We start from the raw sequence: 25,416 nt of genomic DNA on the forward strand, positions 1-25,416 counted from the left end.
GACTTCTTTTTTATATCAGTGGTTTGATGTATGCTGATTTGAAGGAGGTTTGTAGGTTTCCTGTTTTGAGTGATAGGTTGATTATGTTCCAGAAGTGCGTCGCCGGGGTTTTGTGGTTGAGGATTTCTTTGAAGATGTCCAGTGGGAATGGGTCACTTGGAGATCCTGCAAGGTTGGTGTCCTTTATAAGTGTGGAGAAGATTTCTTCGGTAATTGGTTCGAGGCAGGTGAGTCTTGCTGTATTTTTTTGGCCATCGTTTTTGGTTTAATGGTTATGGTTGTATTAGCACGGTTTGTGCTGATGGTCTGTTGTATAGTTTCTATTTTTCATCTTAAGTGGTTGGAGATGCTGTCACATAGTGCTTGTGTCGGGATGATGACTTTTTTGCAGGATGAATTTTTTTTTATCTCTGATTCTGAAGTTATTTTTGTGGGTTGGTTTTCGATTCTTGTAGCATTGTGTTTTTTCTTTGCTTGGAGTACTGTTGATTAGTATAGTCTGTGTTGTCTTAGGTATTTTATTTTGTCCTGTCCGTTATTCTGTTTCCTCCATATTGTTTCTATTTTTTTTTTTTAGTTCTTTTAGCTCTTCTGTGAACCATTTTGCAGCAAGTTCTTTTGGAACAGTTTTGTTGGTGCTAGTAGGTATAAGGCCTCAGTAATCCATTCTAGCAGATTTCTTAAGGACTCCATGTCTAGGCTCTTCCAGTTTCTTTTCTTAGTAGCGTGGAGAATTTCTTTCCTGGCAGGTAAGTGGGTTTGGAGTTTGCTGTGGAATGGTATCAGGTAGTGGTCGTTCCATACCATCGGTATAGGTGGCGTGGATACACATCGTCTCTGCAGAAGATTGCGTCCAGTGTGTGTCCGGTGTTGTGGGTGGATCCATTTACTATTTGCTTGAAATGTAGTGTTTCCAGGAGTGCGCAGTCGGTTAGGCGAGTTTCGTTTTCTTTTTGAAACCAGATGTTTGAAGGAATAGTGCACTCAAAAATATTATTGTCTCGAGGGTTCGGGCATGTGTTTATAAGCATACGTCGTTAGATGGTAAAAATATTTCCTATGCACCTTACTGTAGTTTTCCTCTTTTTTACACATGCAAAATCATGCAGCAGGGCGCGGCCATCTTGTGATAATCTTATCCGTTGCTGCATCGCCCAAGGTGGACTGCCCTGGCGGCACTAAATCGTATCCCCCGCCCCTGAGGCTGACATTACCAAACCTAGTGATATTCTCCACCTATCTCCATGACGTTACTGGGCAGTGTAGCCAAACGCGCCCAGTCATCGCCCACGTGTTAACATTAGTTGAAGCAGAACCCGAAATGTCAACACACATCATCTCACAACACAGCGCATCCCAATTTTGAATATAAAACTATGCTTTTAAAGGAAATAGCAAAACTGTACAATTTGTAAAGTACTTTTATTTCACAATAAACGCTCCGAGAGCATCCAGCGATTGCCATATGCAAGCAAATGGGTAATTATTTTCTTTATTCTCGATCCACAAATGTTTTTCGTGAGTCACCCAGTGTTCCTTTTGGGTATAAGAAGTGCATTGGACGCACCGTGAATCGCAAGGTTTGGGCATCAGCTTGGTGTTAGGCCACCGTAAACAATGTTGGGTTGCTCCTTATCACTGGTACCGCGTAAGGGCATATCGGCCCGTGGCGATCGTCCCAATAAAGCCTCATTGTGATCCAGCCATTCAAATTTATTTACAGCTGCCTGTTAAAATACCTGTCAGTTCGTATCTGGAACCGATGACAATCGCAGAAAGGCAGGATGTAGCTGTCTGAAAACCATAACAGAAACGTGTCTCAGTAGCCGATCTTTATTACAATTTATCATTTTACCTATTAATTTGGCCCTTAAAACTAATGATGAACACAGACGTGAAACAATGGAACACACAGAAAACAACGTGGAAAGTAGTCTACAATTTGCTTCAGAGGTTAGCGCTGTGGAGTATGTTCAGCTCGAAATGGGATGCGGAAGCTGACACTACGGTTCGAAGAACACATAGACGGCATTTTAATTAAATATTAGCGTGGAATTAGGCGTTTGTGGAACCTGGGGGAACCCAGTGGTGAACTACATGCATCTCGATGCTGGACTGCCCATGTGCCCGAGACAAAGACAAGGACACACACAGGTTGTATTTGCGTGTCGTTGCAATATGCCACAAAGAACAACCCAGTACAATGTAAGCCAGCAATAACGATGGGCTAATGATAAATTGACTCGTTGGTCTATAAAATCGTCGAAAGTAAAACGTACATAATATTCGGCCTGAAGTTTTTGATCCGATCCCCCCCGGATACTTTACTGCAGGAACAGGCTGTGTCGCTGTCCTCGGAGGACGACGAGAGCGGGAGAATAGCTGGCCCGGCAGACCTCGGCCTGCGAGTGGTTGACAAGTCGTCGACGAGGGGATCCGGTATTCCGGTACCTGCCCCTCTTCTCAATCCTCAATCTGTTTTGTCGTTGGAGATTCTGTCCACGCTTCAGTCTTTAGTACAGTTGTTGGACCAGAGACTACCTCGGGTAAACCTGCCACAGTCACCCGTCGATGAGCCCGTCCCGTCCACCGACGCACTTACGCACGCCAATCTCAGCACCACTGGCACCCCAAGAGGAAGGTGAGCTGCCAGATTCGGAGTCTGACAGGGGAGCCATGTCGGATATCTCATCATCCCCCTCTAGAGATCCAACCTGGGAGTCAGAAGTGGAGTTAGAAACCCCAAGAAGCCCAGCTCACCCGTCCCCTCCGGACGACATTGCATCATTCCATTCTATGATGGAGAAGGCGTGTAAGGAATTTGGTTTGTCCCAGGAAGAACAGAAAAAGGACTGTTTTTTGTTCGACCACATGGGTAAGAGAAGGAGGTCTGTGTTTTCAATACCAATACTAGACCACGTGTGGAAGGAGGGGTTGCAGACAATGCGTCACCCCTTTTCGGAGCCGGCAGTGAAAGGACGCCTTGAGAAAAAGTTTAAGGCTCCAGAGTCTACCCCCAAGTGCTTATCCTCCCAACCAACGCCTGATTCGGTGGTGTCGGCGGCAACGGCGAGGAAGGCGAAGGCCCAGCACAAGTGCACGACTCCGCCTGAAAACGAAGCAAGACGTCAGGATGCCTTTGGCAAAAAAGTGCTATCAGTGAGAGCAACCACAGTAAAGGCCGCAAACTCTCTGGCTATTGTAGCCAGATACGACAGAGAAATGTGGCACAGGCTAGCGCCGTTGCTAGATCACCTTCCGGAAGAACATAGGAAGGCAGCGATGTTACTTGTCCGAGACGGTGAGGAAGCCTCCAATCACGCAATAAACATCGCGGTTGACCTTGCTGAGTCAGGCTTCAAGCAAGTCAATAATGGGGTTGTATTACGACGACAGTCATGGCTTAAGTGTACCTACTTCAGACCAGAGGTACAATACAAAGTACTAGATATGCCCTTTGAGGGAGACCTTCTATTCAGAGAGAAGGTAGACGAGGCCCTAAAGGGAATGAAAGAGGACTCAGATACGGCACGTTCATTGGGTGCCCTCCAGAGTGGCCGAAGCTACAAGTCTTTTCGTCCCTTTAGAGGGGCTTCAGGTAATTCCAGATTCTCTGCGTCAGGAGACAGATCCTTTGGTAGGTCGGCTTACCCCTCCCAGGGATACAGGCGTGCTTCCCAAACTGCAAACCGCCGCCGGAACTTCCAGACGTCCAGGAAGAGACCATCCTATCCGTCGTCGTCGAGAGACAAGCAAAATAAAGATCAGCAATGACCAACAACACACCGTTCTGGGGGGAAGAGTATCAGCCTATGTCGACGAATGGGAACGAATAACGACGGATCAATGGGTGCTGGACACTATAAGGAACGGGCACTCTCTACAATTCAAGCACAGCCCTCCGCACATTCCACCTGCGTTCACCGCTCATTCCCATCTGAGGATACTGAAACAAGAGGTAACACTCATGTTAGCAAAGGGCGTGATAGAATTAGTTCCAACATCACAGAAAGGTCAAGGAGTCTACTCAAGATACTTCGTCGTAAAAAAGCCGAATGGCAAATGGCGTCCCATTTTAGACTTAAACGATCTCAACAAGTCTTTTACCTATTAATTCGGCCCTTAAAACTAATGATGAACACAGACGTGAAACAATGGAACACACAGAAAACAACGTGGAAAGTAGTCTACAATTTGCTTCAGAGGTTAGCGCTATGGAGTATGTTCAGCTCGAAATGGGATGCGGAAGCTGACACTACAATTCGAAGAACACATAGATGGCATTTTAATTAAATATTAGCGTGGAATTAGGCGTTTGTGGAACCTGGGGGAACCCAGTGGTGAACTACATGCATCTCGATGCTGGACTGCCCAAGTGCCCGAGACAAAGACAAGTACACACACAGGTTGTATTTGCGTGTCGTTGCAATGTGCCACAAAGAACAACCCAGTACAATGTAAGCCAGCAATAACGGTGGGCTAATGATAAATTGACTCGTTGGTCTATAAAATCATCAAAAGTAAAACTTACATAATATTCGGCAATTCCATTCTCTTGGCATAACGCGGAGACTCCGTTCAGATCACATTTTCATAAAATGAAATTACATGTTGCTTTGTCCAGTTTTGGAATGGTGAACCGTATCATATTTGACGGTATTACACCCCTCCCTCCCTCCCTTCATTCATTCCTTTCGGAATTCTCCCTTTCTTTCAAGGTCGAAAAACAATTGAACCTTCTACTGTGTACGATGCGTGGGAGTGCTCAGCTCGCAAGGAGAAATTCAAAGCCGCTGACCTTCACTCAAAATGGGAGCCAATAGCCCTTCAGACCATAGTGGCATTAGAAATATTTTTGAAAAACATATGCATTGTTTCTGCCATCTACCAATGGCGCGCAAAATGTCTAGTGATTTACTTTGTTCCTCTGGAGAACTTTGCACTCTGAGACTCGCACAGCCAGCCCACACAACCTGTCAGCTCACGTAAACATTTTTCGCAAGGAGCAAGTCTCGAACCCTGATGAAATGTGCTTGTACGAGAATGTTCGAGCAAGCCCTGCTGCAACCCCCTGCTGCCAGGCCGTGGTCCCCTGAACCCATGACTGCAGTTATGTATTAGATGCCTATAAATTGCACACGTGTGTTTGTACTAGCCCACTTTGGGTCACCAGCGAGGTGAAGGGTATGGGGGTCTTGCCCCTGAGGCAACCAGCGGGGGTCGGGATTGATAGCTGACAGGTCTGGCACATCAGAGCTAGAAAGGGGGTGGAGTGACACATGTTAGTTTAGGACAGAATATACTGTGACTGGGGTCATGTTTTATTGGGAGGCACTCTGGGGTGGTTAGCAAGGAAGGGTCACACTTCTGGTACATGAAAAGAATAGCTTTGGAGAGGCACAAGGTTGAACAAGCAGTCATTTTCCAGCAGCGGGGGTGAGAGGTGCAGGAGAACATTTGTTGAGATGGTTGAACAACACGAAGTCCTGGTTTGGCCCTGACACACACACAGGACAGTGATCTCAGAGGAAGAATTAAATTAATACATTCTTTGCTCACAGCATCTTGGCCCTCATGAGTCCGGCGGTAACCGAGGCGGTAAAACCGCCTGGTTACTGCCGGACTCCTATTACCATTCCGCCTCTGTGATTCCCGGAATTAGTGGGGCATTACAACCCCGGTGTCCTGGGAATTGCGGAGGCGGAATTCGGTAAATCCCCATTCCCATTGAGTCCAATAGGACTCAATGGGAATGGGGACCATGGAAACACCAGCACCATCTCGTGATAGTGCCGGTGTTTCCACGTCTGCCTGCAGGCGGGCAGTGTTAAACCCGCCAGGTCAGACCTGGCGGGATTGACGCCTCCGCCTGCAGGAGTCGTGATCACCCGGTATGGAAACAACGGTGGCGGCGGGTTTACCGCCACCGTTGTTTCCATACCGGGTGAGTTGTAATGAGGCCCCTTGTCTCGGCGGATCCATGAGAAAGGGATTTAGGAGGCACAGGAGGAAAAAGGTGGGGGCTGTCGGTGCTTGCTGTTCGCAGCGCTGCTAAGGGAGAGGGGAAACTTTGCAATGACAGAATGCGGCCTAGTCCAAAGTTGGAGTTGAGGGTACACAAAATGGAGTCCAAGTGTGTCTAGCAATAGCCCCACCTCTGCTTATGTCAGGGCCTTCTTCCACATGGCTGCAGAAGGGCAAGGAAGGTGTCCCCCACGAGTGCAAGAGCAGGGTGTCATTTTCGCGTATAATGTATGGGGGCTGGGGGCTCAACTGACCCATTCCTTCCTTACATTAGCAACGACCCCCAATACATGCCCCCATTGAATATATTGATTAGAGTACAGCTATTTCTCACCAACAACCCACTTTGATGCACTGTTTTGCTCACAGTCAGTAGTTCTAGCGTGCCGAGTATCTTATCTAGCCTAGGTCTCATTACTTTTGTGGGATGAGTAGTTATTCAGCTATTTGGGCAACTGTTCTGTAAGGCAACTGCAGAACCTTAAAGTTGCTTTCATGCTGTTATCCATCTGGCCCTCCCACGATCAGTGAAGGTCCCACAGTAGCTCGACGAAACTTGCAAGTGTGAAAGCACAGCGTTACTTTGTATGGCATTCGTAAAAATGGTTCTTGTTGATCAAAAAAACAGATGGTAATCATTTGTACCTGGAAGTGAACTGTTCCACGAGCTGTGCTTTAGGTGGATAGGGCACGCTTGCAATGTTTTGTGGCAATATATGTGTCCTCGGAACAAAATCTTGCCCGATTCCGTGAGTATATATGTCCAAGACAGTCATAATAAGATCTTTCACAAAATTGAATTCCATTTCCTTGTATATTGGCTTGACCACCCATTTTTTGCTTCTTTTCGTAAAGGTCATTGTGTAGCGAAGCATCCCAAAGTTTCCCACAGTCCTCGATTGTTCATGCCCTACATTCTCATTATGCGTGAATACCACTAGTAATGTCCTATAATGCATCCCGTCTATGCCGAAATGCAATTTCTTTGGCCTGTACTTTAGGCACATATCGTGGAACACCTCCAAGTCTCCCGTGTGACAGAATTCTGTGAGTCCCTTCAAATCTCTTGATAGATTTATCAAACACTATCTTCTCAAGAGCTTTGTGTGGAGGTGAAGATGGAATCAACCACTTCTTCCGTTCTTGCTCCGGCGACAAAGGGCCATGTGCACGTTGGTGGAAATGTTGGTTTTCTGTCCAAGAGTGAATGTTGGAACAGTTTTGCATTAGTGACCGCCATTTCTCTAGTAGAATTTCCACAGACCCAGTTTTGGAGCTCTACCAAAGATGGTTGCTGAAAGACTGGGACCACTGTAAAATATTTTCAGAACATTTTTATTTCCTGCAGCTGAGATTTGTTTCATTGATTTGGCATCAAATTGATGGCGAATATTTGGAAACCGCGCTCTCATTGTCTGGGCTATTGAAATGTGTCGGTCTGTGGATAAGAGGGCGATTTGCATTCCCTTCGATTGGAGATCTTCCAGAGGTTTTATAAAACCAAATTTCTCCATGGCCACTGAGGATTTACATTCGGACACCTGCACAACCATCGAACTCACAATTTTAGTTTCCTTGTCCTGAAAGTGGTATGTGCAGTACTTTGCTGAACATCTGGGGCTGTCACACTGTCCATCGCCAGCTAGCCTGACCCTTTTTCGGAGAATGTACTTTGAATAGACATTTGTTCAATTTTCCAAGCTTCACTAATAGCAGGGAGTAGATATTGACGTTGATATTTGTAGTACTGCGTTTTAGAGAGGAACTGGAGTCCCACAAATTGACAGAAACTGGACAATTTACTGAAACTAGAGCCACTGAAAAGTAAAGCAGCTGCACACACACCAGATTTCCAGTTGGCAGTTTCCCCAGCATTGGTTGAGTGGACCATGAACATTTTGTATGGAGCATTTCTGAGGTGGCTTGTATTTTGAGGTTACTGCCTTGTGATGCACTAGTCACATTCACCAATGGCTTCCCGCATACTTCCCCTCTTACTAGATGCACACATTTCAGCATCATTCAAATCTCCATCAAGCAGCTGTCGAATAAAATGTATTTGTGCTCCTTTATTAGACTATCATCCTGCATGAATGTTGTTTCTGACTCAACTGTGGTTGACATATCAGCCCAACTGGACAAACTGTAGTCGAGATCTTTGACTAGTTCCTCTGTCAATTGTGTTGATGCTTCAGTCTCTGTTATTTCGGTTGTATACGAATTGACTGAGTTACAATTGTCCAAATGACAATTGACCTTTTGCACAATTGACCGAATTTTAAAGGTCAATTAGTACATATATGCGGGGGGAAACTCCCCACCGAATCCATATATATAATGTCAATTGTGCAGAATTCGACCAATTAGGTCATTCGGTCAATTGTATTCGGTCAATTTGGATAATACCGTTATTTCAGCTTCTGTTACTTGAACATGAATCGGAGAAAACATCAATGTCGATTGTTTTTTGGGTGGCCAATTTTTTGCGGGTGTCGATTGTGTCAAGTGGTCTGCGACTAATTCAAAAGCATCTTTATTACATTCAGTTTCATCTTCATCTGGTGGAGCTCTCGCATTGTAGCAATGGTCAACACTTTGCTGGCTTCGCCGGACACATTCATTTTCTGGCCATTGGGCAAAAGCGTCTTGAGTCTGCTTATTGATTTGAACGCGCTGCGCCTCAAATAATAGTTGCTCCATGGTGAAATCAGTTTGACAAACAGCATCTCCGATTTCTGTAGCTGTCTGTGTCTGCATAGTTCGTACACCATCGGGCAGCTAGAAGACGGGTTGGAAAAACATGTTCAATGTAAATCCAACATACAGTATATGGCACTTTAGATTTTTTTTAAAAGCATCTTATGAAGATAACAGCACAAAACACTGTTTGGAAATGAAATTGTTTGTTAGTTACCTTTGCTTTCTTGTTTTTCTGTGAAACCTTCTTCTTCACTGTAACGACTGCACCAGCAAGCTGGCCCGCCAACTCGGATCCACGTGCCTCCTCTTCTATATCCTGATCTTGTATACATCCCTAGAAAAGAGTATTGATTAAAGTCATTCGTATTTGAAATCAAATTCCATCGCACACATGGCTTACACAGATACCCTCGTACACTGTGTACATCACTTAGTCAAAATATACATTTTAAATTTCACCTGATTGATGGCTAGTTTAATCGATCAAAGATGACTGTGCGAAACCCACTGATTGAAATGTTTCACTGAAGCAATTTGCAAAAGATGCTCGTTTATAATGTCACTGTCTAATGGTATCAGATCTCAGACCTACTTTTTTTCATTCGAGGGAACTGTCGATATGCATATCGGCTCCGAAGGATGATGTAATTGTAGCCGAAGTACCAGCATCACCCTGTAACACAGTACTTGATTTAGTATGGATGAAACAAGTGAAATTGAAAACGCACATTGTGATGCAGACAATGGTACAAATCAATGAAAACCTATAAATGAAACATTATGTAAACAAACGACAGGATGTGTAAATTTGATCATATTATCTCCAGTTCCAGAAATGTTTTATGCATGGAATTTAATAGCTAAATAAAACTACCTGATGCGCGCTCAAAGTTGTTGTTGACTCAAGGAAAGACATGGATGCAGAATCTTGCTCCTTCACATTCCGTGCATTGTCATGGCGTTGTAAAGGGAAAATTAGATTTGATTTAGAAATGATAACCTAAAAAATTGACATGTAAAGCGACCGATTACAAAAAGATTATGCTTATTTCCAAGGGCACTATAGCATAGTTCTCTGTACCCATAAATCTTTTTCAATGATGCTCCTAAAACCAAGGACCGATGTTTATCAAAATAGGGTTCAGTTGTAAAGCAATACAATCTCGTAAATATGAAAAGTATTATAAGGGACATTTACACCTAAAACACCAATCTGTCCATGTAGTTACCTGTTCAGTACCCCAAGGCCTACAGCTCAATCAGGAACAGTGACTCACCTGTGACAGCGTGTGCATGAATAGTTGGAATTGCATTTGTAAGCAATTTACGAGACGTTCTGAGTCGATGCTTCTTAGTGTACTGCGATTGGTCGTACATATACGTGGCAAAGTGCAGTCTGCAGATGCGGAATCGATCAGCCCTCGAGTCCCCCAAGACTTCATGGGCTCTACTTTCAAGCTTTTCCGGTGCGAATCTGCAATATCTGACCCATTCTCTTATTCGATCTAAATTCCCCGGGAATACATGCATTGTAGTGCCTTTAGGTTTGATATGCGTCTCAGAGCGGCAACCGTAAACCGTACATTCAGGCATTGTTTGAAATTCTGTAAAAAAAAAAAAATTCAAAAGTCAACATTAGAAAATTACTTTGCATAAAAGCATGAGAAAAATGGAATTATATCATACTTTTTTCTATGCAATCTATGTTTTGGTCACCGAAGCAAAACCTGTGTAGCGTAGCCAGCTGTGTTATAGGATAACTTTCATACACAATTCATTGATGTGACGCAAATCATAACATGTTACTCGTCCCTTGAATGTACTATCGTGCATCAAAAGGAAACATGCTTATAGACAGGGTCCGCGAAGGATGCAATTCGATCCCAATTGACACTGACAATTGCTATATATTAATAACATAACAAATTAAAATCAAGTCAATGGCAATTAGATGAATTAACATTACACTACTGGGTACGTTCTTTCGAAATAGATAGAAATTTAAAGATCAAGGAGATATGATTAGGTGACCTGCCCTTACCTTGACCAACAAAAGTTAGATTCAGCAAGCAGGGTAGTTAGTAGCAAGAGAACAGGGAGATGTTCACAGGTAGCACGATGGCGAGCTGACTCGCAGTAGTCACAGAAGTTCTCAGGTAGCACGTTCACGAGTTGACTTGCTGTGTTCAAAGATGTTCTCATGATAAATATCAAGTGGTTTATAAAGAATTAGAAAAGTGGGTGTGTATGTGAATGTGAATGAATGACGTTTGTATGAAGTGGTCTTATGTGGATATCGGGGGCGCTGCCTGCTTCAAGGGGAGCCTGCATGGAGACACGGTCGGCTAGGCCATGTGTACAATGGCCACTGCGCGTAAGTTACCTTTGAAGTGTACATGGTGTTTGGCACCTTGGCCGTTCCCACCCCTGCCAGCCCCCATTGTGAGGGCCCATCCACAGGTGCTAACTGCCTTTGATAATGGAGGGGGGGGGGGATGGGCATGACATGTGCAGACAAGGCCCGGAACACTGCTGAATGGAGACACACTTATGTGGATTGCAGGGGCGCGGCCTGCTTCAAGGGGAGCCTGCCTGGAGACACAGGGTCTAAGGAGGGCATGTGAACAATGACCCCTGCGTGTAAAATACCTTTGAAGTGTACATCGTGTTTGGCACCTTGGCTGTTCCAACCCCTGCCGGCCCCCTTTGGCAGCGCACATCCACTGGTGCGAACTGCCTTTGATAATGGAGGGGGGGTGGATGGGCATGAGGCGTGCAGACAAGGCCTGAAACACTGCTGAATGGAGACACACTTGATTCACGGAAAAATTGAAACAACCATTGATAAAAAGTTCTGTTGTGTTTTATTTTGTTGCTGATTTTGATGGCGTAAATGTACTACACATTATAAACCTCTGGTTGCAGCACAGTGTGGGAAAATCCCCTGTGCTGACCGCTGTCACTGGGGAAAGTTTCTTTAATGGCACCAAGGACACAGGCGGGTATTACTCGTCGAACACGGTGTCCAAGCCTCCCATAAAGCCACCATGTAAACAAATGATAGGCCACCAGCCTGTACCACCTGTGAAAGAGAAAGATACAAACTGTTTTTAAATAAACAAGATAAGTGTATTAAACCTTAGTTGACAATGACAGATCTTGTATCCAATGGCATTGTTGCCAGTACAAATGTTACTTAGACACTGTACAATATTGGACGACTATGCATTACATTACATTTGGGACACAAATGTTGCTTCATGGTTGTACATGAAATAAACATAAGGAGACCACTATGATTTCCCCAAATTGCGAGTGATGTATAGAATTGCAAGACTACATTTGTTTGGCATTGATAGATCAAAGTTACGACAATATAGGAGACAACCATGAAATGGTAGTGGCCTAAGTGACATCACAACTAGAGTACGCTTACTCGTTACTTGGATTGCGAGGGCGAACTGTTGCTCGAAGTTCGTGTATAAGCACCATCCTAATCCTCAACATGGACCATGCGCGAGGCAGGCTGCCCTGAAGTCATGCAGCTTGGTAACACATTGCGGCTGTGCCTCACCTTCCGATATGTAGGACAAGCATCCAGAGTTTTCTCGGCAGCAGCAGTTCTCCTCTTTGGTTGGCATTAGCGTGCACCGATTGCAGGTACACCAGGTGGAAACGTCATCCATGCGACTAGATCTTGATCTGTTGAATCGTCCTCCCAACTGTCGTTCAAAGCCCCATCGTTTCTGCATCTTTCTCTTTCGAGTAATTCCCCCTCAGAATACTCCGGCTCATACTTTGGGGCAAAATAATGGTACTAGTATCTTTGCACGGGCTACGAGAAACGAAGGTAGCTGACCAGAGTCCAGAAACGAGGCACAAAATACTTAAAAAAAAAAGACAGTGAAACGATTGGAAAAGCAAATCTGTTGTCTGATGAGAAGCTGTCTGTTTATACGTATTGAGGAAAGAGGCGTCCTGCCATTTCCATGGAGACATGTCATTAGCTGAAGCGCAGAGAATGTTGACACGAGACGTGCATTAGCGTTGTGGAATGGGCGGTACGCGTCTATTGATGTCAGCCTCAGGGGCGGGGGTTATGATATAGTGCCGCCAGAGCAGTACACCTTGGGCGATGCGGTAACGGATAAGACTATCACAAGATGGCCGCGACCTGCTGCCTGATTTTGCATGTGTAAAAAAGAGGAAAACTACGGTAAGGTGCATAGGAAATGTTTGTACGATTGATCAACGTATGCTTAAAAGCACATGCCTGAACCCTCGGGACGATAATATTTTTGAGCGCACTATTCCTTTAAGTCTCCCAGTATGACTAGATTGTTGTGATGGTTTGATAGAATGGCGATGGAATCTGCTCGTTTTGTTGCAAAGTTCGGGTTGTAAAACGGTGGTCTGTAGATCAGGAGGAACACTGTTGGCTTGGTCATGGAGTTCGATTTTGATGAGGAGTGTTTTACAGTTGTGGATGTCGGTTGAGGGGAGTGGTGTGGCCCGTATGTGCTCTTTGTGCATCGTTTCGATTCTGCCTCCTCTTTGGTTTTAAGGAAGAGCACATTTGTGCCTGCGTTGCGTAGAAGGTCATGTATTTCGTTTAAATGTGTTGTCATGGATCTAACGTTGAGCAGGCTGCAGTGTAGTTTGTGTAATTTCTCTTGTGGGTTGTTGTTTGTTCTTTTATCAGTCGAGTTGGTGTGGTGTCAGTCGGGTTTCTGTTGCTGGCAGTTCTCTTGGTTGTGCTTTTTGGGAGTTGTTGTTCTTGATTGGTCTATCTCTTTGTCAATTAAGCCTGATTAGATTGATGGCAGGGTTATTCAAATTTGGTTTGTGGTTTGATGGGTGGGTAGGTGCCCATTCTTTGTGCCAGTCTTTGGTGAAATAGGGCATTGTGAAGGTAATGGATTCAAGTTTGTCCCTGATCCTTGTTGGTGTATTGTCGATGGTGTTTTTCAGGTTGGGGTGGTTGGTTTTTTGGTGTGCCGGGTTTTGAATCCCCGATGGGGGGGGGTCTGCATTTATTTTGCTTCTTGTATGTGGGTTTGTTGCTGATTATCACTTGCAAAGGAGTCTTATGTGGAGAGTTAGCGAGAGATAAAGTCTGTCTTTGCTCTGTTATTTTTCTGTGCCCTTGGTCCATCAGGCAATTTTTCCATCTGGTTTTGGAATCTTGCTGATCGGCACCTTCCTCTGCAGCTAATGTTTCCTTCTTATTTCTATTTCCCATTCTAGCTTCCTTGTCTTTCTTGTGGCGAGGCATGCTGTTTTTTGAGTTGAGGGTTGAATTTCCTGGAGCAGGAGTACTCATTGGATTGGTTTGCTTCCTGGTTCTTCACTGTTTGTGGTTTAATATGTGGTTAATTGTTGCAGTTGATGAGATTGTGGTTGTGTAACCAGGGGCGTGAGCCATCCTGGGTCGGACTTTTACTGGCCTTTTACTGGTTTTCCTTTTATGGCCATGTGTGGTTTTGGTGTCCTTTTGGGGGTTAGGTTGGGCCAGGTCTGTGGTGCTCTGGTTGTTTTAGGGATCAGCTCTGTCTTGTTCCGGGGCTTTCCAGTTGGTTACTTGCGCAGTGCCACTCTGGTTAACTTTATGTGGTTGGGTCTTGGGTTGTGTGAGGGGTCAGAAAGGAGAGATGGAAACAAAGTTGAAGTTTTCTCAAGTATTGCCATTTTTATTGAAATTAAAGAAAGGTGAGATAAACACCTATCTGTCCCTATCTTAAGGAGAAGGTTCCTACCTAGAAAACTAAAACTAAAGAAAAAATGACTGTGTCCAAATGTATCTGGCCCTCACATTAACATACACTACCAGAATACATTAGACAAATGTTTCTGCGTTCAGTTTAACCAACAAATGCAAAGGTTCAAGCTTTTAATTCCCACAAAGCAAGGTTTGATTCCCTTCCCCTGAATCGGATCAGGAAGAATTTTGAAAGAGTTTAGTTTCAACAGCTTTCTATTAAGTTCAATGAAAAATGTCTTTGCATCCAACACGTCTTTCAAATGAATGAAGAAAACATCTTTCACAAAACACTTGTTCAAAAATCAAAGAAACTGTTTGTTTCATAAAGTTTTCTTCCCCAAGTTATAAAGTGGTTTATAGGTATATAACAATCATTCTTTCTGTGGAATACTTTTGTCAGGACCGCACAGCAAATGTCATTTGGTATATAATAGTTTGTCAGGATGATGATTTAAAAGTAAATATTTTCTTTCAACAACACTCTTTAACACAAGCAAGTTTCTTTCTTTAAAGCAACTATAAAGCAACTGTTCGTTTCCTGGTTTACTCACCTGCCAGGATTAACTTCTGCTAGTGGCAAGGTTTGTTCCAAACTTCTCCACATATCATATGAGAAGATTTGTACAATGTTTTCCTGTCTTTATAGTCTCTTGATTGGTGGCAATGTGGGTTACAGATTTCCTCAAACTGATATTTCACGATAGGAGAAGTGCACCCTTTCTGCTACACCTGCTCAGTATTCAAAATCTGCTTTTCATTTCAGCTGACACATTTGGAGCACCCCGGTGTTACCCATGCTGTTAAGCCAACTCACTATCTTTTCCTGGCGTATCCAAATCATGTTGGGCTGCCGCAGTGGAGTGTTACTGCAGTCGGGACTTTAAAAACTGTGGAACCCGCCTCCAGCTCCCTGGTTGACCTTCTACCTCTCTGCTGGTAAGGTTGCTGCTCTTCAGGATGACGGTGCCGTTGACAGCTCTTCTGTGGCTGTCTTTGCACGGCACGTCCTTGTAGCTCTCCTGGCTCCGTCGGGTCTCCGAACACTCGGGATCTTTGGAGTGTCCCCCAGCCACTTAGGAGTACCTCTTCCCTTCAGCTGGGCTTCATTCTGAGCCTCTGCCTTCTTCCACGATTCTGCTTCCCGCTCTGTGTACTCTGCAGCACCACACCAGTTCTCCTTCAACTCCTGCTTCTATCACCTATGTTAGGACAGTTTGTCTGAAGTCCAACTAAGGGCTTAGTAAAACCATTCAACTGAGGCAGTCCAAGATTCCACTCTTAGTATAAGGCTGTACCACCGGAGTTCAGGGTAGCTTAGAGCAAGCAGCCAGGCTTATTTTAGGAGGAAGAGAGGGCTGTCAAATCAGTGGTAAAGGAAATTGTAATACAAATGGTCCAAAGAAACACAAACAGTATGTATTGTAACAATAAATGGTTTATTTTAAATACATGTAGCCCCAGATAAATCTTGGGGGAAATAAGTACCATCACAGATCATATAAACATTTTACAGAAAAACACAAAACTATGCTTGAAGGTATACATACCAAAGCATATAACCTAATTTGGAACACCTAACAGGAGTTCTAGGGAAGTCAAAACCAATAGTTACTTTTAGATTACTTTTAGTAATACAGGGTAGTAGACCCTAGCAGTTGTACAGTGATGCTCAGCAAGAAATCACATAGTAATATCAACAGGACAATCTGCTTTGCAGAATAGTGTGACACTTATTCTAGGAACAGTAAAAACCTATAACTTATTCGCGCTAACCCACAGTTATACTAGGTGAGTGAAACCTAAGCATGTAATATTCTATTACAGCTTCTTTTGAGATCAGTGATAAGCAATAACTCTTCTAACATATTTTAGGATGGTAAACAGCTAGCTCAAGGTAAGTAAAACCTGTACACTTTTTACAGGAGCCATCAGCAACTTAAATGCAGGTATAAACCTCAGACTATATTTGTGCCTGTCTAAAACAGACTAGGGAATGACTCAGTTATTCTAGGTAGGTAAAACCTAATGCAGACTTGGGGCCTCATCACGAGTTGGCGGTAACGCCGACGGTATTACCGCCGGTGGTATTAGCCCTACCGCCAAACCCCCCGGCGCTATTAGCGCCACTTCACAGGTTTGGCGGTAATGGAATTCCCCATTCCCCACTGAACCCATTTGGGAATGCCCCATTCACCATTGGGCTCAATGGGGAATTTTCGCACTCTTACCGTCGGCGGATTAACTGCAGGCGGTAATAGCGAACATTTTCTGCAGATTTCCCCCAGCTCAGAGTTGCGGAGAAATCCGCTGAAGCCCTGATTTGGCGGACCCTTAAATCCGGTGGTAATAGCGCGACCGTCGGATTTAAGGGTTACCGCCAAACTCGTGATGAGGCCCAAATTCTGGACCGGCTAACAGCAAGTCAGGGGAAGCAAAACCCAGTTGGGAAAATTATACTTCGAAAGGATTGTGTCCTCCGACGTATTCCTTATCTTGATGGATTTAATTCCAGCTTGCTGGCCTCGGAAATTTTTTCCAGTAGAGGGCGTTGCGTGTCGACGTCCCTCAAGCTGGTGTCCCTCGACAGCCTCCATCTCGGCGCCAACGTCATTGTGTGTATAAATAGACTCACGCAGCGGCTGTTGCTCAGTTCCGTTTTTCTATGCTTCCTGGGCCTCGGAATTGTGTTGCTCAGTTCTTTCTTCAAGAAGATTCAACTTATTCTTCGAAGATATCATCTTTATCGATGGCTTCCTCATCCGAACCGCCGACCCCACGGTCCGGCTTCAAAAAGTGTTGTGATTGTGGGAAGAAAATGTCGTTGACGGATCCTGACAGGATCTGTTTGTGGTGCCTGGGATCGGAGCATCACTGTTCAGAATGCGGGGACTGTATGTCCATGATGGCGAAAGCCTTGAAGGAGCGTAAGGGGAAGCTTGAAAGAGGTAAGACTCTTAAAACTTCTACTCCCTCGAAAGTTTCTTCGGCAGAGTCGAGACATTCGTCTCCTCGCCGTCACAGGAAACATTCCCGGTCAAGGTCTCGAATCGGTTCCCATCAGTCTTCGAGATCGAAACACTCTAAGAAGAGGTGTCGTAGATCTCCCTCTTCTTCGTCGTCTTCTGTCTCTCCCGAAAGGGTCACCTACCCCACGAAACGCAGCTCTCCAGCTAAGTGGGAGGAATTCCGTAAGAAAATGCTTAGCGTCTTTGAGAAAGCAGCCTCGACCCCCTCGGAGACAGCTAAAGGTGATACCCTGGGTGAAAGACCCGAAAATTCAAAACGCTGCAAGTCGTTGCACCCGGCGAAAGAAACTACCTAATAGCAACATGAACCCTCGAGTAAAGGCAGTAAATCTGCATCATCGACGCCTTTGTCGAAGGGTCCGTTGACGCATAAATCGGTTGCATCGACACCGTCTGCGACGCCTATCTCAACTCCGATAAAAGACAGACCTACAACTGTCACTACATCTCAGACAGTAGAGGTGTCGAGGACCTTGACCATTACCTCGAGGATCTCGTCAACAACCTTGACGACTCCGAGTAGGATTCCGATCCTCTCGAGTATTTCGAGGCCTCTTGTAACTTTTTCTACGCCCTTTTCAGGTTTGTCGAAGCCTTTGACTTCCACGTTGACAACTTCGACGTTTTCTGAACCGGTGACAACCAATTTGGCCCCCTCAGCTCTAGAAATGGGTTTTAAACCATACCCTAGGTCTGATTACTTTAGAGCTTCGTCCTCTATATATGAGGAAGGGGAGGATTCCGACCATGAGACCTTTTTGGTTTACAAAGGACCACAACAACTATACCAGAGGAGTTTATCCCTGAAGAGAACAGGTTAAAAGATCTTCAAGACTCTTTACATGAATCAAGTGGTTTAGATACTTCTCCAGAAGTAGGGTTTGCTTAACCAGACCCTGGGGAGCATGCTGAGACCCCTTATAGGGTTCTGATGGCAAGTATAATAGAATTCATGGGGTGGTCTACACCTACACCTTCTTTTCAGCAGGTTGACCTTACTGACATTTTAGTTAAAGTTCCACAGGAAGATCCTGTTGTTCCTTTTCATACTGCTCTGCAAAGAAAGATCTCTGCTAATTGGGAACCCCTGAAGTTATCCCTGCAGTTAACAAACTATCTGCCAAATACAGGGTATCTGCTATAGATCCTGAATACTTCAGCAAACATCCAACTCCAGAGAGTTTGGTCGGACAAGCAGCAACTTCATCAAATAGTAGATCTGCATAGGTGTGGGTTGAGTCCAGTCTGAACAATTATGGCGAGTTTCCTGATGTGGTTAGTATATATTTGAGATTGTTTGCAGCACCTACTCTCTGATTCACTGCGACTGACCAGTGTTTTAAATGAAAGTAAGATTGACATCAGAGATGATCAGTGCGCTCCAAAAAGGTTAATTTTCAGTACTTAATACATATTCAATTCAAAATTAATTTCTTGCAAGGCAGTCCTTTTCAAGACAGTGTTTATTTTGAGACAGCTGACAATTCTTGCAGTTTTTCTGTATTTCAGTCATACAGAACAATTGTTTTTAGTTGCATTCAATAATTTTTGTTCAAAGCAGTGTTTCTTATGACAGGTATGTATTCTTGCAATTGCTCTGTATTTTATTCATACAGAGCGATTGTTGTTTGTTGCATTCAATACTGAAGAGAAGGAAAAACTAGATAGTCCCTCTACACGTGTTTCTCCATCCAGTCAGGATGGTTCATCAGGAGGGTTATGATGATCTAGTTAGATCGTATTCAAATTCAAAAGATTGTTTTCTGCAAATTAAGGGAACAAGACATAATAGACTTAGTTTCTTTTTTCTACCTATGGGTCCAATTAGCATTAAAAACTGCAAAAATAGATGCACAGGGTAACTTTAGTATTACTTACATCTCAATTGAGTTTTTCTAACGTTGATCCCAGTTCGTTCAGTTCTGGTCATTGGCTCAAGTGGTTTGCCGTTAGGCTGATCTCGCATGATTTTAGCTTGCTTTGGCAATCTTGGCAATCATTAGCCCACTAAAGGTAGATAGAAGGATAAATAAACAATGGGTTCCCCGAGTATTTTATGTCCCATTGGGTATAGTTGCCCTATATGAGTTGGGATTATATATTGAGTAAAGTGGTCATTTCTCTTACCTTAAGTTTTGTGAAGAAAGTATTCCTAGTTTCTGTGGCCACACGCGAGATCCGATCGTGGTAGACGATGTGGATCATTCTAAAATAGCCGACTATGTGCGTCATCACGCTTTCGCGTGATGACGTCATTACGTCACATGTTGTGCTCGCGTAACCGTGATGAAATCAATGCTTACATCGTGCGAGCATCATTCTAGTTCTATGGCATTATTTTGGTTCTGAAGGGCCCAATGGTAGCACGAATAGGCATGTGAACGGAGAATTCTAGGATGAAAACTGTGAGGGAAACTTAAATGCATGCAATTCTAGTTATAATTATTATTGGATATTTTTACATAGCGATATGTTACTTCTAAAGAGTTTGTTTGCCCGTTTTCCATTTTTCTTCTTTTTGTCTATAATTGTTACATTGATTAGTAAAAGATTATAGGTTCCAAGTTATGATGTTTATTCATGACACTTTTGGACTCGATTATACATTCATACACAACAATTGTCTTAATAATATAGAATACAGCATGCTGGTCATTCGTGCATTTATCCAAGAAAGTGTCCTAGTTCTGTGTCAAAGTTCAATCCGGTGTTGCAGCAGTCTAGATTGCAAATCCAGATACCTTCCCTCTGGCGTAATATTTTCTCTCGGTTCCCACCCCTTGGTGGGGGTCGGACTAGTTCCAAGCCAAAGAACCTGATGTCATCTGTGCTGGTCTCTGAATGTTCCAATTCGAAATGCTTTCCCAAAGGATATCTGATGTCATGATTTTATATTGTTCTTAGATGCTCTGATATCCTTGTTTTTAATGTTCTTATTGTGCTGCCCACATATAACTTCTTGCAGATGCATTCTATGGCATAAATTACATGAGTAGTTACAATTTATGAAGTCTTTGATTTCATGCTTTTTTCCATTCAGTAGATTTATAATCTTCTTGCCATTCTCTGAATGTTTACAAAAGTTGCACATTCCAATTTGTAGTTGCCCTTTAATTTGTCCGTTGTCCACATTTTTTGTCTTCCTTTCTGTGTTGATTCTCGTTCAAAGTGCGAGGGGCATAGAATCTGTTTGAGATTTTTTGCTTTTCTGTATGTTATACTTGGTTGAACGTCTATATGGCTCCTCAGATCATTGTCTAATCTCAATAGATGCCAGTGTTTTTTCAAGATTTTTTCCAACGTTTTGTGGTCTGCACTGTATGATTTTATGAATCTCATTGTGTTCTGTGATTCTTTTTGCTTTTGGATTTGTTTTGTAGCAAATCATTTCTTGATAGTTTCTTTATTTTCGAGTACGCTTTCATCAGTTGTATTTTATCATAGCCTCTTGCTTGGAATTTGTTGATGACTGTTTCCAAATGTTTAGTCATTTCAGTTTCCTGAGTGCAGTTTCTTTTGATCCTGATGAATTCTATTAATGGTATATTGCGGATGGTGTGTTGTGGGTGGTTGCTCTTAGCATGTAATATGCTGTTTCCTGCTGTAGGTTTGGTGTAGTAGACTGGGAGTTTCCACTTCTATACGCGTTTCCTCCAGTTCCTGTCATTCCTCAGATGATCAGGAGGTTGAGAAGATTACGGAAGACTATGATCCTAATTGCCCCGGATTGGGCCAGGAGAACGTGGTACCCGGACCTTCTGGACATGTCCATCTGCCCTCCGATTCGTCTTCTGCAAAGAGAGGATCTTCTCTCGCAGAAGGGAGGTCAGGTTCTCCATCCAGACATCAGAACCCTCAACCTTCACGCTTGGTTTCTGAAAGGTTGAGATACAAGGATTGGGACCTCCCGGATGACGTCATGGAGGTGTTGCTTTCAGCCAGAAGGCCAGCAACAAAGACTTTATACCGCTGTCGTTGGAACAGATTTTGTAGCTGGTGTAGCGAAAAGAATATTGAACCCTTTTCATGCAGTACACCAATGGTGTTATCTTTTTTGCTCTATTTGACAAATTCAGGTCTTCAAGTTGGTACGATCAAGGGCTACCTCGCTGTCGATCTTAAAGCGCACTGTGGAGGAGCCATCATATTTCAAATTACCCCTAGTAATCCCATTTCTGAAAGGGTTAACTAATGTCTATCCCCCAAGGCCGTTCCAAGTTCCCTTGTGGGACTTAAATCTAGTCTTAAATTTTCTGATGAGTGCTCCTTTTGAAACACTCCATTCTTGTTCATTAAGATTTCTCACCCTTAAAATAGTCTTCCTAGTGGCTCTAACATCTGCCAGAAGAGTGTACGAATTACATGCTCTATCTTGCAAACCTCCTCATACAATTTTTCACAAAGACAAAGTTGCTTTACAAGTGAAGCCTAATTTCCTCCCAAAGGTTGTCTCTGAGTTCCACATCACTCAGAAAATAACTTTACATTCATTCTATCCTCCTCCCCATCCAGGGAAAGAGGAAGAGAGGCTACGTAGGTTGGATCCAAGGCGTGCCTTGAGTTTTTGTATCAACAGACTTGCTAGAATAAGGCAAGTAGATCAACTGTTTGTGGGTTATGCAGGACACAAATTAGGATTGCCAATCGCAAAACGGACCATTTCAAGATGGATTATTTTAGCCATTCTAGAATGCTACAGATTGGCAGGGAAAGAGCCCCCTCAACACCTTAGGGCTCATTCAACCAGAGGTATCGCAGCCTCTTAGGCTCTCCAAAGAGGGGTACCGATTCGGGACATATGTGCGGCTGCCACATGGTCGTCTGCACATACCTTTACAAAATTCTATAGGCTGGATTCCTCCTCTAGCCAGGAGACAAGATTTGGCAAAGCTGTGTTACATTCTGTTCATTCTAAATGGAATATATCAATTTTACTCTCACCACCTCTTTCACACCACTGCTATGGGAGTCTATCAAGATAAGGAATACGTCGGAGGACACAATCCCTTCAAAGAACAAGATACTTCTTACCTTATAACGTTCTTTCGATGAGGTGTTCCTCCGACGTATTCCTCATCGCCCCTTCCATCCATCCCCGCAGTAAAACTTCCCTTGTAGTTGCAGCTTACGCTCCTTCAAGATCAATAACCAATTCATGCACAACTAATTTCAAGCTTCAAAACGGAACTGAGCAACGGCCGCTGCGTGAGTCTATTTATACGCACGATGACGTTGGCGCCGAGACGGAGGCTGTCGAGGGACACCAGCTCGAGGGACGTCGACGCGCAGCGCCCTCTACTGGAAAATATTTTGAGTCCAGCAAGCTGGAATTAAATCTATCAAGATAAGGAATACGTCGTAGGAACATCCCATCGAAAGAACGTTACAAGGTAAGAAGTAACTTGTTCACCTATTCTTTGAAAGAAATAGTTCATGAAGCCAACAGCATTCCTTTTGGGAAAGGGGCACAGTCAGTTTACAGGTGAGTAAAATAACCTTACATCTACTTTGTATTAGAATGGCGAAACAGTTTCTAAGGAAAGAAAGATGTTACATATATTTTTCAGAATGGCTGAACAGTTCTAAGGTAAGTAGTAACTTTTGTAACTGTTTGCTCTAAGTTAGTTACTTTTGTAAGTAAGTAACTTTTGAACACTTATTCTCTTTTCTAGGCAAAAGGTCCAATCCTCAGAAGTCTTTCCCTTATTCTTGCAGCATGTGTTCTCAGTGGCGCAAGGGGGGCCACTAGGGTCTAGTGTCCAACAGGCAGGGCAGGATATGTTAAGTAGCAAAAGTCAGAGTTCCTAATGAGGACTGTTAGAACAAGTAAGTACTTTACTTTTAGATTTAGTTGAGGGTTCAGGGGCTTCACAGACACCCTAGGAGGATTCCAGCAATGGGCCTGGGGGAACTGGACGAGAGGCCTCCCAATCAAAGAAAACACCCCAAAACTACACAGGAATCGCAAGAGACTTAAGGTAAGTAAATACCCAAGCCAGCACAGTACCGCAGCACAAGAAGATTTTGCAGCAGGAGAACTTCAGGATCTGTAGCCAAAAACCTGGTTGTTGAATTGCTTCATTAAGAAAACCGAAGACCAGGAACTGGAAGGACTTTTGCAACAAGGATCATGGAAAAGGCTCTAGATAAGGTTTTCATCTGTGGATTTGGCGCCTTTTTCGGGAGCACTGAAGACAGAATGTCGCTGGTCAGATTCACTGGTTTGCAAGGTCCAGGACTATGAGGGGACTTTTCAGACTGGAATCGTGCCTCTGGAGATCCAGCAGGATGCCTACAAAGTTTCCGCGAGATTCGGAAGACCGTACACTGCACAATGGCTTGATGTCCTGGGGTATTTGGGGTATTGCAGCCCTGCAAGGTCGCACCACGGCGTGGGCTGGCTCAAAATGCAGGTCCTCTTGAGTCTAGTGGGTCTCACCAGGCTCTGGGTCAGGGTCGTCGTTTTCGGAGTGCCCAGGTTGATTGGAAGGAAGGGCTAAAGCAGGCTCTGGTTACACAGCAGGCTCTCCGGTCACCGGAAATCATCTCAGCTGCAGGTTCTTCATCTTCCTCTTCGGTTTTGCTTCCAGTGGACGACTACCTCTTCAGCTTCCAGGATCGGAATTTTATGCATGAACCCAGCCAATCAAACAGACATTCAACATTCAAACTTGAGAGGTTGGCAGTCCTTTCAGGACAGCCAGCCTTCCAGTCTGAACTGGATTTTCAGTCGGGCTTGAAGACAAAGGGCTGCAGAGTTTTGGACTCCTCCCTCGCTTCCTGCCTTCAAGACACACTGGAGGCTGGATGGGGAATCCAGAGGATTCCTGCCGAATATAAAAATCACACAAAGTAATTTCCCTCCCTGGAGGTCAGGGGAAGGAACAAAAAAGGACAAGGAACACGAAAATGGCGAAAAATGAACATGGGGGCCCTTTTGTTAAAATGAGCACCCATGGGTGCCTTTACCGGGGCTGTGGAAACAGCCTTTGGTAAAGGTGCACCGATTTAATAAAAAGGTTTACTGCCACCATCCATTAAAGGTAAGTTTGTCCACATAAGTTGGGAGGTGCTGGTCTCGCCTAATAAAATGTAAAAGGGATGCAAAGATCCTCTCTACCCTTGGGAACTGTAGTTCTCACAAGGTTCTAGCCAGAGAAAGTTAAAAGGGAAGACCTTAGGGCAACCCAGCAACAATAGGCACTTGTTGTCAAAGAGGATAACTTTTAAAAGACACTATGTAGAGTCTTAAACATGAAACCCATAAAAAGAGTAAAAGATTCTGTGTGTGTGGAAAAAGGTTCCCACTCAGTTATAAGGAAAAATAATCCACCAGTAAAAGCAAAACGTTCTGGGGTTGCCACAGGTCAGGAGGATGTATCATTACTATGAAAATCTTGCCCAACAACCTGCAGGTAATTTCCAGCTTTAAATGTCCCGCCTGGTTGATTGAAATAACTAGACCGCGTGTTCTTCTTAGCAGCACTTTTGGTCATTAGCAACTCTGTTTCTCTTCCTCGTCCCAGTACCATAGGCATTATGGGTGTTGAAGTCCATAATGTCTTTACTCTTTTGAATGTCACTTTGCTTCAATTGTTAGTTAGACTTTAATTTAATCGCACCAACACATGTTACAGCAATAGTAGGTGCAGTAATAATGGCGTTAGGATTCTTACACAAAACAGCACCATTACAATTAGAGGACATTATATGAGATCCAGAGATCCCTAAAGAGCAAATCTTATTCTGTTATGGGATGGACTTTAACAGTGATAGCATGCCATTAGATATTTGGGACTCCTAGCGTTCTCATCCCTATAAAATGAATTCCGAGTCCCTCCCACGGGAGTCACCACTTCTCCCTGACAGCCATCTCCTCCCATGTGATCTTCCCTCATAATACCA

The 25,416-nt window shown here is 43.9% G+C and overlaps 1 protein-coding gene across 7 annotated transcripts in view; it reads left to right on the forward strand.

Moving 5' to 3' along the window:
- MTMR3 (myotubularin related protein 3) overlaps positions 1-25,416 on the forward strand; it is a 2,389,252-nt gene that overhangs the window by 1,127,101 nt on the left and 1,236,735 nt on the right. Inside the window, exon 2 of one of the 7 annotated variants that reach the window (XM_069619295.1) lies at positions 15,249-15,421. The exons of the other annotated variants lie outside the window; for them this stretch is intronic. The gene's annotated coding sequence lies outside the window, so the exon portion shown is untranslated. The remainder of the gene's footprint in view (positions 1-15,248; positions 15,422-25,416) is intronic. 7 annotated transcript variants of the gene reach the window in all.

Source organism: Ambystoma mexicanum, chromosome 10 (assembly GCF_040938575.1).
Source record: "Ambystoma mexicanum isolate Mex_15411 chromosome 10, UKY_AmexF1_1, whole genome shotgun sequence".
Classification (NCBI taxonomy): domain Eukaryota; kingdom Metazoa; phylum Chordata; class Amphibia; order Caudata; family Ambystomatidae; genus Ambystoma; species Ambystoma mexicanum.